This window comes from Ctenopharyngodon idella, chromosome 1, assembly GCF_019924925.1.
Source record: "Ctenopharyngodon idella isolate HZGC_01 chromosome 1, HZGC01, whole genome shotgun sequence".
Lineage (NCBI taxonomy): Eukaryota > Metazoa > Chordata > Actinopteri > Cypriniformes > Xenocyprididae > Ctenopharyngodon > Ctenopharyngodon idella.
The window spans coordinates 40,828,902-40,845,745 of NC_067220.1; the positions used below are offsets into that span (position 1 = coordinate 40,828,902).

Genomic DNA, 16,844 nt, shown 5'->3' on the forward strand with positions numbered 1-16,844 from the left:
AGGGAATGTCTCAGGTTACAAATGTAACCATGGTTCCCTGAGAAGGGGAACAAGACACTGTGACTCGGGCTACCTGTTAAACCCATTTATACTCACGGTCACACCAGTGATTACGTCACAGGCTGTCGCCGGACAATATGGTTGTCTTGATTGTATATTTGCTTCAGACACTGGTCATGGTGTCTTGTCAGACGCAGTGTGAGTTCCCATTCGAAAGGGAACATAATATTATAACATTTATTGCATTGCAAGTGCACCTTTTATTTATTTTATTTTTTTCAGCAGAACTGTCAGGAACATGATGAGAACTCTGGATGAATTATCTGATCTGAGAAAGACCAGGTATGGTTGGCCACCTCCCAGACATGGTCTGATCTTGCTGTGGTGGTTTGCTCATGAATGTGTTCAGATTGACTATGATCGTATGATTGCTTGCTGTGACCCTGCAAATGGAGCTTTTGGCTTCCACCGATTCTATAATTGGGACAAACTTCTTCCTCGCACTAACCTCCCATACTATGAGGTGGGCAACCTGAACACCACTGGCTCACTGCCACTGTACGTCACTCAGTATTACACAGGATATATAGACAACAGCAACACTGATCGCATCATTGTTTTATTTAACTCAAGGTGGAACAGATTTGACAGTGTTTATGTGACACAGCACTCAGATCAGGTGAGATTTGATCAGAATCACACTTACCGCATTAGCATCAAACTCATGAATGACATTAAAAATTTGAGCCGTGAGGATTTCCTCAGAGAACCCATCCTTCCAAAACGACCCAATCCTTCTGAACATTGTTCCATAGACATGACTAACAATGTAATGCCCAATGCTCAAGCAAGACCGTCACGCACACCTCAGCCAGTGCAGAGTGAAACTAGATGTATGAGTAAGAAATGCTGCTGTGTGCTGATTTTTGTCTTGATTTTACTGTTTCTCATTGTTGCTGTTAGTGTCTTTTTATGGTTTAAACTGAAATAGTTTTCATCCACTGCTGTTTGTTATTCTGAATTTTGTTTCCTTTGGATTAGTTGCTTATTTGAATGAAAGATTTTAAATACATTTACATGTTTATTATTATGTAGAATAAAATACATTGTTGCAATGATGTAAATAAATATTTAAGATTTAGAAGGACCAAATGTACAACTGTAAGAATCAATGTTAATATTGTTGTGAGTAATAGAAAGACAACGAGAGAATTTAGTTGAGAATCAAATGAATACAACTTTTTCCATTCATTCAGAACATATTTGTGAATATGTTTTTTATTAGCGAATCTCATTTTATTTATTTGTGAATTTGATTCTTTTTTTTTTTTGTGAAATTCCTGACATATTTGTGGATGTCATTCTATTTATTTGTGCATATGATTATTTTTTGTGAATCTCTTTAAATTTATTTGTGGATCATAATCTATTTATCTAGAATATTGTAACGATTCTGTCTCCATAGTTCAGGGAGGGCTGAAGCCTCACTTCTCCCGTCACTATGATATCATCATGTTATGTCTTCTGTTATAATCACAAATTTTGATTCATTTGCTAATTCCTTTCATTTCTATGAAATACTATGTGATTTCTCTGGCTTGGTTTGAAATAAAATGACGTTGGAAACTCATACTTCTAACTTCTTTTTTTGTTTGTTTAAATGCATCTCTTTCAGTAATATCAGATGCTCTTGAAAATAGGTATGCCTATGAAGAATGAGAGGGGGACTGGGGCTGATTGACAGGATTTTCATTCTTTATTGAGTATTTCTGATTTATCAAACAATATGACTTTAGTGTTAAAAGGGAAGCGACAAACAGAAAATATTGAAATGCAAATTTTATACTAATTCCACGTAACTCATTTGCCTGTTCTTCTGCTCATGCACTTATGTGGCATGGAGCAGCATCAGTTTCAGTTTCTATCTTTGCTCCACCCTCAAAAGCCATTATCAGAATATAAACACTCCCATCACTTCTGCAGGGTAGGGTGGATTCATTTTATGCATTCATATAGCTGATTATTATTGCTTGCAGTTACAAATCCAGATTAGGATTTGCGTCTTTGACCTCACACTGAAGCTGCTTCATGTAAGAAACTGCTGGATACAACAACCTTTCAAATGCAGAATTATCCGAGACACGGTGAGAGTATTCCCTGTTGAGAGACCTTATATGTTTATTTATTTAAAAAAACATCAATGATGAATTAGAATCAACTTAGCTCTAATAGCACAGCCGATCTGGACTTCTTTGTTTTTACTTAAAATTTTCTGCATGTCAACAATATTCTTAGAGGTTTAGTCTTTTAAATATTTCTGTGTGAGTGATAAATGACAGGAGATGTGTTTTGCTCATAGTCTAGGACACAAACTTTATTCTGTTGATTTTGAGAGAAAGTCTGCTGAATGGCTTTATATATGTTAGTCGTGAGCTGAGACACTCTTGTTGGTAGCTGAAAACTCCCATCAAAGTCATATTGAATAATTATGCAGAGTTCATGAGAAAATGAGCTGATTTAATTAAAGTTCGGCTGGTTTTAGTTCTCACTACACGTTCCTTCTTGGTTTTGCATTTTGCAGTTTTTCTGTAATTGTTTGATTTTAAAAATATCCTTCTTTGCATTAGCCTTCAAGTGCACCATTGTTAGAGTAAAACCAGTCATGTTCTTTACTTCTTTTTTTAGCAGAAAGAATGATGAGAACCCTGTATAATTTGTCTGATCTGAGAGAGTCCAGGTTTGGTCAGCCGCCTCCCAGACACGGTCTGATCTTGCTGTGGTGGTTTGCTCATAAATGTGTTCAGATTGACTCCAATGATCATATAATTGCTTGCTGCAGCCCTTCAAATGGAGCCTGCGGCTGAATCATCCATCCATCCATTTTCCAAACCGCTGGTCCAATGTGGCTACAGCATAATATCATTTTCTACAAGTATAAATTGCTTTTTAATTTATTATTAAATAGTTCAATAAGGTTTATACATGCTAGTTTCCATGACCGATTCAAGATAAATATTTTAATTACTACAGGAGCTGCCATTTTGCTAAATTTCAAATGGAATTAAACAGCAAGCAAAAAAAAAAAAAAAAAAAAAAAACTATGCAAAAGCAGCAGCCCTTCCAGTGCACTCAGTGTCTGAATTCACTCACTCATTTTCATTCACTCACTATATTAATGAAGTAATGCAGCGAATTGTGAATGAGATATAAGGAGTGATTTCGGACACAGCCATAGTTTTCACAGTTTGTTTTTAATTATGAAGCTTGTGTCCATTTGGACAAATGGCTTATTTGGATGTTAAATTATTATAATCTATGATAAGTATGTTTAAATATAATTATAAATATATGCTTGTTCTATAAACTTAAGATATGGTGCTGAGCTTTGGATATTTATCACTTGATTTTCTTGATGATTTATTACAGTGATGTAGATAAATATTTCAGACAGAAGGTGAAACTTTAATATGAAATCTGAATATGAGTGAGACATTATAGTTGAATTTATAGTTGAATCTAAAATAGCTTTAATGTAAATCCCCTCATGAACAGTCCCTAATGTGTTTCTGCATAAGTTTCGCTTTCTGCATGATAAGTTTCTGTTCATCAAAACAGCAACACAAGTACAACCTGTATGACAACTAATGTTTGTTACTTACGATAGAGTAGTTTCTATGCAGTGTTGTCATGTCATATAAATGAGACAGTCAGTGCCAAAGATCTAATAAGGCTTATTGCTACAAGGTAAGGTGCATCATTTTTTTATGTTTATTTTTTAATATTTTATATATAGTGTGTATATATATATATATATATATATATATATATATATATATATGTGTGTGTGTGTGTGTGTTATTGATTTTGATCTGTGTTTATACTTTTACAGATATGGTGAATCAGTGAATCAGATTAACCCTTCATCTCACTGCAATAATTTTGTCATTTTGGAGGATCAGTTTTTCTCAGCTCATTGTAAGTTAACAGTATCTGTAAATGTGTTTTAGCCAGTCCCTCTTGATCTGGCATGTGGTTTTTGAGGACACAAATGCGTATAATTACATGTGTATTACAAGGCAAAGGCGGTTTAAGAGGACACTTCCTGTGTCCTTATGGCTTAAAAACATACTAAACTGCATTTTTTTGAAATTCAGTTTAGGGTTAGGGATGTAATATACAGTTTGCACAGTATAAAAACCATTACGCCTATGGACAGTCCTCTTAAACTACATATGCCAGTTTGTGTGGGGCTGCTGTTTGGTTTTTGTCAAAACAGACTTTTGAGAGAAATTCTGCTGAATCCGCTTGTTAAGTCGTGACACAAGGAATGCCGTTTCTGGGTCCAAGCCTCGACTCATTGAGAATGCCATCTCGACGGCCGTTTATGAGCGCTATTTATTCATATTAAACATTTAACATTTTAAAAAGTTAAACATTTAAAATACTTACAGTCTACAGCATCACAGACATTAATATATTAACAATTTATAAGATGAATCACTGTCTGGCCATCTGGGATATTGGTGTGGAGATAAACCTTATGATTATAATTTTTTGGTAGCTTTACACCACATCATGTGTGTATATTAGCACCGTTCGTTGTTTTCTTGTGGTATGAGACAGAGCGTTTGGACCCAGAAGCGCTGCCGCGTGACGCCAGACTTAACAACTGAATAGATTCAAATTTGTTAAACAGAGCTGAGAGTACTACACTCTTATTGGTAGCTGAAAACACCATCACCATCAGCCCAAATATTTAATAAATGAAAATGTAAGAGCCTCATTTATAAAATGTTGCGTAGAACCCAACCTACATTTTCTCAAAAGTGCGTACATGTGATTCAAAGAACGAATGTAGGCACAAAAAACGTGCATACGCCTCTTTTCCAAAAGTGAAATTTAAAAATCCCAAATGATCTTGAAATTGTGCACAGCTAAATGGTTTCAGATCTTCCACTTGCAAATGCCCCCTAATGTCATTAACATATAAAAGAGCAAAGGTCAACGTCCAAATGGCGAGCAGCAAGAATTGCTTAGATTTCCAAATAGCCTACCTGCAGTACTCCGACACTACCCTGCCACAAGGAAAAGTGCGTACATCTGCTAAGACCCTGATGTGGCCCTTTTTACACGTCAAAGATTGTTTTTATAAAAATGAACACATGGATTCTAGTGAATGCACACTCTAAGTTCACATCTGTGCATAGACATGTTTTATGAATGAGGTCCCAGGGGATTTACAGAACTTTATGAAGAACAGGCGTTCCAATCCTGCAGACTTAACTAATGATGAAATTAACTAATTTAAATGAAGTCCTGAATGATGACAAAATGATTTATGCTCCTTCTTGGTTTTACTTTTGCAGTGTTTTCTGCAATTATTTAATATTAAAAAAACATAATATTATAACATGTATTGCATTAAAAGTGCACTATTTTATTTTATTTTTTTCAGCAGAATTGTCAGGAACATGATGAGGACCCTGTATGATTTGTCTGATCTGAAAGAGTCCAGGTTTGGCCGGCCGCCTCCCAGACACGGTCTGATCTTGCTGTGGTGGTTTGCTCATGAATGCGTTCTGATCGACTCCAATGGTCGTATGATTGCTCAGTGCGACCCTGAAAATGGAGCTTTTGGCTTCCATCGATTCCATAATAGGGAGAGACTTCTTCCTTACACTAAACTACCATACTATGAAGTCGGCAACCTGCACATCACTCACTCACTGCCACGTTATGTCACTCAGTATTACACGGGACATTCAGACAACAGCAACAAAGATCGCATCATTGTTTTATTTAACTCAAGGTGGAACAGATTTGACAATGTTTATGTGACACAGCACTCGGGTCAGGTGAATTTTGACCAGAATCACACTTACTGCATTAGCATCAAACTCATGAAGGACATTAAAGATTTGAGCCGTACGGAATTCCTCAGAGAACCCATCCTTCCAAAACCACCCAATCTTCCAGAGTATTTGGCCATAGACATAATTAACGGAGGCTATTCCCAAGCAAGACCGGACACCACAGTCGTACGCACACCTCAGCCAGTGCAGAGTGAATCCTGCTGTCTGAGTAAGAAATGCTACTGTGTGCTGATTTGTGTCTTGATTTTACTGTTGCTCATTATTGCTGCTATTGTCTTTTTATTGTATAAAATGAAATAATGCGTGACACACTCCAATCAATGTCTTCGGCGGTTACGTCCTGATTTATAGTAATTTCGTTTCATATTTGTTGTGCTTATTCTTTGACATATACAAACAGAGAATGTATTAAAACTCCAAAAACCATTGACTTGTGTTTGTGTGATTTAGTTTTTTTATTCAGCTTGTCTTTTACTTTGCCATAAGTGCCATCAATATACATGTAATATCATTAAATATAAATCTTAATAAATCATAATACATTTTAATGTGAATAATAGCCCATATATATTGAATATTTTATATGAACTCTGAATATGAGTAAGACATTATATAACTCATGAACTGTCCTGTCTGCTCTAGTGTGTTCCTGCATCAGTTTCTCTTTCCACACTGATGATCTTCTGTTCATCTCTATAGCAACAGACGCAACAAACTATGTGTGTTACTATAGAGTAGCTCTTTAATTACTGGCTCCTTGAATGTTTTACTACTATTTTAAATCTTTAAATATTTCATCATTGTTTTTTTCTCTCACACAGTCGTCCATTCAGTTCAATTCAATTCACATTTATTTGTATAGCGCTTTTCACAATACATATTACAATTTAGAGTAATCTGTTATTAGAGATGACTGTGTCCAAATTATGTAATTTGAATAATGTACACTGTAAATAAAATAGTTGAGCTAACTTAAAAAAAATAAAGCACCTTATCGCATTCAACTTTTTAAGTTAACTCAACTAATTCACTCGAGTTAAAGTCAACTTAAAAACTTTTGTTCATCTGATGAGTACAGGTAGTCTTTTGAATTTAAAACTTCTTGTCAAGACAGCTAAAGAATGTTTAGCAATGAAAGCAGCTACAATCCTTGTTTTCTTCATCTCCATGTTTGATTCTCAAAGTTAACTTCACGACATGAACATCATTTGCCTCTTAAAACTGGAGGCACACCCATTTCACCCAGGCAAATAAGTTGCAAAAACTGCAATAAAAATACCTCATCACATGTCTCATGTTAACACAAATCTCAAACATTGTAATTCAGTAAAAATATGAACTATGAAACATATGACAGCTAAATAACAGTGACAACAGCAGCAGCATAAATCAAGCCGGTTAATGCAAAGCAATAATCATTTTTATATAATAGTTACCACATAATTTTTTCAAGCTGCAATGCATGCTGGGAACTGGCACAACATTGTTGAATGTAAACTCAATTTGGATAGTTGGGACAACATTTGAACAAGTTTTGGACAAACACTTGAGAATCTAAGTAGGTCAATAAAAAAGGTTTTGTTAGCAACATTTTCTTCTAACAAATGTAAAAATCGATCATTCGGGTTGAGTCGGTTTATTATCTTGAATGAACTAAACAAGAATGCTCTAAACATCTAGCAGCGTCTTTGACCCCACACGAGACACTGTGAAGCTGCTACACGCAAGAAATTGCTGGATAACAACAATCTTTTTCAAATTACCAGAGACACAGTGAGCCCTGAATTGTTACAGATTAAGAGACTTTATTTATTTATTTACAAAAAATAATTCACAAATTAGAATCAAATTAGATGGAATAGCACAGCCGATCTGGATTTCCTTGTTTTTACAGAAATCTCACTCAACTCAGATTTTGAGGATCAGTCTTTCTATTGCTACAGAGATCTTTCTGCTTGTATTTCTGTGTAAGTGACCAATATATTCTGCTGATTTTGAGAGAAAATCTGCTGAATGATTTTAAACAAGCACATGAATGTGATCTGAGAGTACTACACTCTGATTGGCAGCTGAAAACCTAATCAAATTAGCCAAAAATTTGAATAAGTGAACATGAAAGGGATCTGTAGAATTTTATGAATAACAGGCGTTCCAGTTCCAGTTCACCAGTGAGGAAATAAGATCACCCAAATTAACAATATTATTGTTGTATGTTTTTAACTGTTAGATACATTTGTGAAACTCAAGACCTCTGATTTTGAGCTAAAATTACCATTGCTGTATTTTTACAGAGAATGCCCAATAAGCCTGGACATAAAATAAAATAAAATAAGTAATGGGACAGTAAAGAGTAATGAAATCAAATATGATTCAGACTTTGTCCAGTGTGTGTGTCTGATGCAGAGTGTGTTTGCTCATATGATCTTAGACACGCCCACCATCTGTCTGCTTCAGTTTCTGTTTCCTAGATAGTCAGCTGACCTATCCCTCGCTTCCTGTTGAACTATGTAAGAACTAAGGTGCTTATTATTTATTCACCTCAGACTCATTTTACCCTGAATTACTGATTCTACAAATACATGCAGGTAATCTTTAACCTCTTCTCAATGTGAACTGATATACAAAAAACTCATCTGTACCTAAGCCAATATCCTATGTGTTAAATTAATTATATCCCCTCTAGTAAAATAGTGTGATACATACTGACATAGATGGTCATTTTAAACACCAGTTTATATTTAATATTAGTTAAATTGCATGACACAATGTCTTTATGAATATACTAATATCTACGTGTTTTTCTCATCTTACACAGAAACGCTACGGTCAGTCTGCTTTGGTTTCACTTTCCCAGTTATTCATCTGTTCTTCCGCAGCTGTAGAAAGTAACACTCTTTCAATAACAACAAAAACCATCTGTTAATAACACTTTGAGAAAAAACAAAACAAATCCAACAGTAAAAAAGCAGAACCAAATACTACATTAGCAAACGTTTTAACTTCTGTAAAAGTTATAGATTTTAATTTTATATTAGCCTAATAGGCTAGGTATTGTCAAAGACAGACGTTCTTATTCGACTTTAGGTTGGCATTCATGCGTCTCTAGTGTCATGATCCTCCTTTGATAATCACCCAAAAAAGAAGAAGTGAGCAAAAGAAGAAGTGAGCTGCACAGACAAGGGTCTTCTCACAGCGCGTGAACAAGGTGCAGTATTCTGTTTTCTGTTTGATTGCTTTTTCTTTTTATAATATACGATCATTTTAAACTTTACACCAGATGTTGCTGTTTACATATCCTTTTTTTTTTTTTTTTAAACTACACCAAATAGCTCTGACGTATAACGTAGTTTTATTTTGACATTCTCTCTGCTTTGCAATCTGTATTCCAGATGGGCTGTTGAGTGGGTGTGTGTTTAAAGAGAAATGAAACCTACTGTGTCCACTTGTTAGTCCACGAAAACAGACCAGCCGACTGAATTATAGATAGATAAGTGCGCTATTGTTGAAGTAAAACCTGTCCTGTTCTTCACATTTTATTTTTCAGCAGAATTGTCATGAGGACCCTGTATGATTTGTCTGATCTGAGAGAGACCAGGTTTGGTCAGCCGCCTCCCAGACACGGTCTGAACTTGCTGTGGTGGTTTGCTCATGATTGTGTTCAGATCGACTCCAGAGGTCGTATGATTGCTCGCTGCGACCCTGAAAATGGAGCTTTTGGCTTTCGTCGATTCTATAATGCTGATGGACTTCTTCCTTACTCTAATCTTCCATACTATGAGGTGGGAAACCTGAACACCACTGACCCTCTGCCACATTATGTCACTGAGGATTACACTGGATATTTAGATGACAGCAACACAGATCGCATCATTGTTTTATTTAACTCAAATTGGTCCACTCAACGATTCAGCAAGATTTATGTGACACAGCATTCAGATCAGGCGAACTTTGACTGGAATCACACTTACTGCATTAGCATTAAACTCATAAAGGACATTAGAAGGTTACGCCGGAAAGAATTCCTCAGGAAAACTTTGAATGATTCTTATCAGATTACTATAGGACAGAACTGCAGACCCTCACAGTTTCCATCTGCAGCTCAGTCAGTGAAGAGTGAACCCTATCAGAGTCAAAGGTCACCTTCATCCATTAAGAATTTCTGTGCAGAATGCTGTACTGTGATTTCCACATTATTGTTCATTTTCTTTTTGTGTATAATAATAATGAGACTTTCTGGCATGAAACTATAGACGGGCAGGCTAATAGGTCCTTTAATTCAACCTTTGCCTTAGCAATGCAGTGTGCTTTTACAAACCCTCCACCTTCCCCAGCTCCACCTGTATAGATCTGCTACAGGTAATTCATGTAAGCAATATTGTACAGCAGCAGCATGTCTTACATGCTCACAGCAGTGTGTTGTGTATGTGTTAGCAGTAGCAAGTCCCGTACTTACTCTGCAGCAGCAGCAGCAGCAATAACCTACAGCGGCAGCAATAAAAGCAGCAGCAGCATAGCAGTTACTTCATAGTTATTTTTCTTGAACATTAATCAGTAGATAATTAATAGTAGTTCTTCAGAATTCATTAGTTATTGATTAGCTAACTGTTACTTAACAAAATCATAAAATTCTATTACATACTGATTAGTTAACACATCTTCCTTAGTAGTTAACAGTAGTGACTTAAGTGTTAATGAAGAATTACCTATTAGTTCTTCAGTAATTCCTTATTAGTTATGCAGTAAGTAAGAAACAGTATTCTAAAGTGTTACCCAAATGTCTTATTCGGATAAAAGTGTCTGCTAAATTAATAAATGTACTTATAATCTGTGAGAAATATGTTTTATCATTCTATAAATCTAAGATATGATGTTGAGCACTGCATGTTTTCACTTTATTCTTTTAATGATTTCCTGCAGATGTACGAAAAAATATTTAAGATTGAGGGGAATCAAAGGTACAACCTTAAAAAACTATCACAAAAAAAAAAAAAATTCAACCACTTATCTGAATATTAAGGGACACGTTCCTCTCACATTATAATATTTTTTCAATTAACACAGATTATTTAAGTTAAAAATGGAGCAAAGGTATACTTAAAATCCATTGAATGGAAGCAGATTAGTGCCACCTGGTGGAAAAAATAAAGAAAATCATCTGTAATACTATGGTATAGCCACTAGATGCCTGTATGGGCTATTTATTCCCTAGTAACTGTGAACAGTGTTTTCGCTTTTATTAGGTTTTGCATTTGGATATATATTTAGAGGTGATCAAAGACTAGTTTTTGCCAACATCTGCATTATGATAACAGTCAAACCAGAAGAGAGAGAAAGGTTTTTTGTTACCCATAACCTAATTTGAACATCAAAATTAAATAAAAATGTACCAAAAATGACAGGAATGCTTGATTCTCAGGAATGCTTGACAGTCTCAAACTGTGTGTGTGTGTGTGTGTGTGTGTGTGTGTGTGTGTGTGTGTGTGTCTGTTTCGGATGTTTTAGAGTTTAACCCCTTCACTGCTGTGCTTTTTTCTGCATTATGGGTGCATTATTAAATTTATTTCACAAATTCTCAAACCTATGCTCTGTTACACTCGTAACATAGGTGTGTGTATGCGAGAGTAGGTGTGTCTGTTTTGCAATCTTGATATTTTAGAGTTGCACGCCTTCACTGCTGTGTGCTTTTTTTCTGCATTGTGGCTTATTTGTAGATTGTACACAATTTTGTTTGTGTGAACACATAGCAAAGGCCGCAAAAGTCACCAAGTTTTGTACCATTGCGAGGAAGATACGATTTTTAAAAATGTATAATACTTATTTTTTTCGGTCTAAAATGACCGAACAAAACCAGAGGGTTCAGTAAACTGAACAAGTTGCATTTTTTGTTTTTGTTTATGAACTTCTGTTCATCACTATATACACAAATAAAAACCTGTACAACAACTGTAGTGGGTGATACTATATAGAATAGATCCTTTCATTAGTTCAGTGACATTCAAACATCCATTGTTGTCATGTCATAAAATGAGGCAGTCGGTCCCAGTGATCTAGTGCTTTTTATTGATTCCAGACATTTACTTTTACATTAAAGAATAGATAGACTCACTACAGATAAACCCTTTATCTCACTGCAAGAGTCCTGGAGGATCAGTCTTTCCACTGGTGCTGAAATCTTTCTGCTTGTAGTTCCGTGTAAGTGAAATTCTGAAGTTCCTCTCTGGATGTTGTTTAGTTTTTGTCGGTGTAGGACCCAACAGGATGTACTGTGCTGATTGAAAATATTTCAATTAGTTAAACAGTGCTGAGAGTACTACATTCTAATTGATAGCTGTAAACACTATTAAATTAGCACACATATTTAATAAATGAACATACACACAGCAGAGGATTTGTAGAATTGTATGAGTAACAAGTGTTCAAATTCTGCTGATTTTAATGATAAAATTAACTGATTTTAAATGAATGTTCTCTATTGGTTTTACACTTTACAGGTTTTCTGTATATTATATTTTATATTAAAAACATATTATAACATTTCTTTGTATTACAAGTGCACTATTCTTGAAGTAAAACCAATACTTTTTCTTCAGCAGAAGTGTCAGAAACATGATGAGAACTCTGAATGAATTATCTGATCTGAGAGAGTCCAGGTTTGGTCAGCCGCCTCCCAGACACGGTCTGAACTTGCTGTGGTGGTTTGCTCATGAATGTGTTCATGAATGTGTTTGCTCATGAATGTGTTCAGATCGACTCCAATGGTCGTATGATTGCTCAGTGCAACCCTGCAAGTCAAGATTTTGGCTTTTGTCTATTCCATAATAGGGAGAGACTTCTTCCTTTCTCTAATCTCCTATACTATGAGGTGGGAAACCTGAACACCACTGGCCCTCTGCCTGAATATGTCACTGAGGATTACACTGGATATTTAGATGACAGCAACAAAGATCGCATCATTGTTTCCTTTGACTCAGGGTTGAAGAGATTTGACAGCATTTATGTGACACAGCACTCAGATGAGGAGATCAGAAATTTTGACCAGAATCGCACTTACTGCATTAGCATTGATCTTATAAAGACCATTAAAGAGTTGAACCGTGAAGAGTTCCTCAGAAAAACCTTGAATGATTCTAAACTTTTTTACATTCATACATCTCAGTCAATGCAGACTGAACGCTTTCAGCGTCAAAGGTTATATCAATCCACTAATGTCTGTGCAAAATGTTGTGCTGTGCTGATGTGTGTCATTGTGCTGTTGCTCATTATTATTGTCTTGTTTTAAAACATGAAAATATAGTTTTTATCCACTGGTGGTTTTGTTTTTGTTTGTTTTGTGCTAATTTTGCATTTGGGTGTTGCAGCTTGTCTCCAATTGGATATAAGTTTAATAGATGTATAATATTATTGAATGTTTTTTAGTTATTAGACAGTCATGAGGTTCAAGACTTCTGAGATGGGAATATACGCACATGCATATAAATGATCAATATTTACTGATACGTTTATGTTATAATACTCAATCAAACATATTTAATAGGTCTCCATCTCACAACATGCTTTAAAATACATGTATGTTACATGTTCCTTATATCTGTATAATTTGTAAACCAATTGGGATTATGGAAAATGTTGAATTTCCATAGTGCATAGTGTGTTTGCTCATATTATCTTAGACACACGCCCACTGCTGTCTGTCTGCTTCAGTTTCTGTTTCCTACATAGTCAGCTGACCTCTCCCTAATGGAAGCTTGTTTCAGCCACTGCCAGGGAATAAAAAAAAGAAGCAATTGCAACTTTTTTTTTTATCTCATTCTGACTTTTTGTCTCGCAGTTGCTTCCATACAGGTGAAAGCAGTCTGCTTTAGTTTTACTTTTTTTAAATTGATGAAGACGGTAATATGATTGCTCGATGTGACCCGGAATATAGAGATTTTGGTTTCCATCCGTTCCATAATTCAGAAGAACTTCTTCCTGATTCTGGCCTACCTTACTATTAATTGGGCAACCTGAGACATCCAGGCGCAATGCCTCATTATGTTACTAGGAATTATGACTACGATGTGCGTGAGAGCAACGCAGATCGTATTGTTGTTTCAGTCGATTCAGACTGGAATGGCAAATGGTTTGACAGGATTTACGTGACACATCACTTAGGGCAGGGGCGCTTCGATGAGAACTGCACCTTCCGCATCAGCCAAGGCCTCATTGAGATCATTCAAGGCATGGAATGGTCAGATTTCATTAGACAAGTTAAGATCAGGAAGTGCCATAATCGACGTGGTCATCTTTGAGCTTTTGTTATGTGTGTTTATCTGTCTGGATCCTTCAGACACTCAGTTGAAATAAAACATTCCTGGTCATCCAAAATAAATATAGTGCCTTACACTGAAAGTGCCTTTCTTAGTTCACCCAAAAATGAAAATTCTGTCATTAATTACTCACCTTCATGTCGTTCCGCATCCGTAAGACCTTTGTTCATCTTCAGAACACAAATTAAGATATTTTTCATAAAGTCCGATGGCTCAGTGAGTCCTCCATTAACAACAAGACAATTAACACTTTCAGTGCCCAGAAAGCTACTAAAGACATATTTAAAACAGTTCATGTGACTACAGTGGTTCAACCTGAATGTTATGAAGCAGCGAGAAAACTTTTTGTTCGCCAAAAAAACAAAATAATGACTTTATTTAACCATATCTAGTGATGGCCGATTTTAAAACACTGCTTCATGAAGCGTCAAAGCTTTACGAATCTTTTTATTTCGACTCAGTGGTTCGTGTATCAAACTGCCAAAGTCATGCCCCCCAGTGGTGAACCATTGAAATTTCGAAACACTTATGACATAATGAAACCTCGTTTACTGAAATCACGTGACTTTGGCAGTTTGATACACGCTCTGTACCACTGATTCGAAACAAAAGATTCATAAAGCATCGAAGCTTCATGAACCATTGTTGAGATTCATATTCTGATTGTTGATGTCTCTGCTGTCCAAGGTTAGCAGGAGCTCAAAATATTTTATACAATATATGAATTCAATATTCTTTTAAATAACTGATTACTGAAATGTTGCTGGTTCTTAAGCTGTTGAATCACAGACATAGTATTATATATAAACATAAAATACCGGTTAAATCAAAGACTAGACACAGAAAAAGATCAGTGAACATATGTCCAAGATGATTACAGCATCTTCACAACAGACAAAAAACCTGATCAACTTCATGTTAGCTTTTTCCTGCCATAACAAATGTGTTTTATAAACACTCAATTACAGCAGCCAAAAAAAAAACAAAAAACTAATGTTAAAGAGTCAAGAGCCCAGCTAAAGCAGACACTGGTCACCACGATGGTGACTGCAAACTTCAATAAATTCTTATTTTCAATAAAACATCAACAGCCAAATCTGTTAATTCTCAACAAGAACTTCTGTACATGTATGAAAGAAATAATATCAAACTGGTTTGTGAACTGGTTTCACACTCAGTGTGGCTGAAGTCAGTTGTAGTTCTTGTGTTTCTGCTTATCTCCTCTTTTTTCTGTTCTTGTTTCTCTGTCCTTCAGTGATTCTGCTTATCAGGTGTTCATCAGTGTCTGAATTCACTCTCTTCTTTTCATTCACTCTGTCAAGTGGACTATATTAGTGAACTAATGTAGGGAGTAGTGAATGAGGGTATAGGGTGTGATTTAGAACACAGCCTCTGAGTGTCGACTTTGAGCGATGTTAACTCACAGTATATTCCTGTAGGCTACTTTCTCGAAAATGACAAATATTATCTAGAATGCATTGTTTTCTATAGTATATTACTGTTTTAATGGAAAATGGTTTGTTACTGTCAGAATGTTTTTTACAGCAAGGTCTAACAGTGTAGAACATCTGTAATGTATAGCCTATTTTCATTAAATAAAATTTTATAGGCTAATTTAAAAGTCTAGCATGTTATTTCTTGTTCAGTTTTAGGTTGACATTCATGTGTTTGTGTTATTTAGTTCCACAAATATGTTTTTCTGATCCTCCCATCCATGAAATTCCAGAGTTAGTTTCTTTACGTGTGTTTTTCACCGCCCACTAACACATGAAGGTGAATAAAAGGAGCGCGTGAGCTGCACCGACGCAGATCTTCTCACAGCGCGTGAACAAGGTGCAGTATTCTGTTCAATCTATTTGTCTGATCTGTATTGCTTTTTGTTAATAAGACCAACTTCATTTTAAACTTTACGCCAGATGGTGCCGTTTAAATACGCTATATTAAACAACGCCAAACAGATGCAGTATAGCCTACTGTACTGTGGGTGTGTGTTTAAAGAGAAATGAAACCTACTCTGTGTCCACTTGTTGGTCCAATAAAACAGACTAGATTTAAAATAATATAATATAAAACAGACCTAGATAATTACATTTGGTTTTTGTCTCCTTTTATTTTGTTTTATTTAGGCTAATTCCTATATCAGTACAGAGCAATTGCAGTTTAAACATGTTTTTGATTTTCATCTGTACCCTGCACACTTGTTTAAGTGATCAATATCTGTAAAAAAAAAAAAAAAAAAAAAAAAAACATTCTGAAGATACTCACAGAACACATTTTAAATATGAGCTGAAAGCAAATTAAAGAAATATTACATCTAATTTCAGTGTTCTTCAAGGACTTAAAATTTGAACTAAAGTTTGTGGTCAATATGCAGGAAAATTATTAAGAATTTATTAAGGAATTATTAAGGGAATGACAGCTGATTTATTTTAGTGCTCTATTATGGTCCCTTTTAAATAAAAAAATATGTATTATATTATATTATTATATGTAATATATAATATATAAATAATGTAAACATTTATAAAAATATTACTTTTAAGAATACATTTTAATAAATTAAATATGCATATTACACCACCATACTTGTAATATACACAAGTAATAGGCTATATATAGTAATATATATTACAGATAAAGTCCAGGTAAATATCATTTTTACAAC

The 16,844-nt window shown here is 35.2% G+C and overlaps 3 long non-coding RNA genes across 5 annotated transcripts in view; all 3 read left to right on the forward strand.

Annotated features, from left to right (window-relative positions):
• Positions 1-1,624, forward strand: part of LOC127516722 (uncharacterized) — a 29,445-nt gene extending 27,821 nt beyond the window's left edge. The window contains exon 3 of one of the 2 annotated variants that reach the window (XR_007931064.1): positions 283-1,624. This is a non-coding gene — a long non-coding RNA (uncharacterized LOC127516722). The remainder of the gene's footprint in view (positions 1-282) is intronic. The other variant, XR_007931060.1, reaches the window with a different exon arrangement.
• A 327-nt stretch (positions 1,625-1,951) lies between these two features.
• LOC127516713 (uncharacterized) lies at positions 1,952-9,076 on the forward strand. 2 transcript variants are annotated; one of them, XR_007931053.1, is made up of 5 exons: positions 1,952-2,144; positions 2,686-3,744; positions 3,890-3,975; positions 5,456-8,458; positions 8,689-9,076. It is a non-coding gene; the product is annotated as an uncharacterized LOC127516713 (long non-coding RNA). The 2 variants fall into 2 exon arrangements; XR_007931052.1 differs by having other exon boundaries at positions 1,956-3,744.
• Positions 9,077-10,126: 1,050 nt separating this feature from the next.
• Positions 10,127-13,663, forward strand: LOC127516729 (uncharacterized). The gene is made up of 2 exons (XR_007931065.1): positions 10,127-12,065; positions 12,464-13,663. It is a non-coding gene; the product is annotated as an uncharacterized LOC127516729 (long non-coding RNA).
• The last annotated feature ends 3,181 nt before the right edge of the window (positions 13,664-16,844 follow it).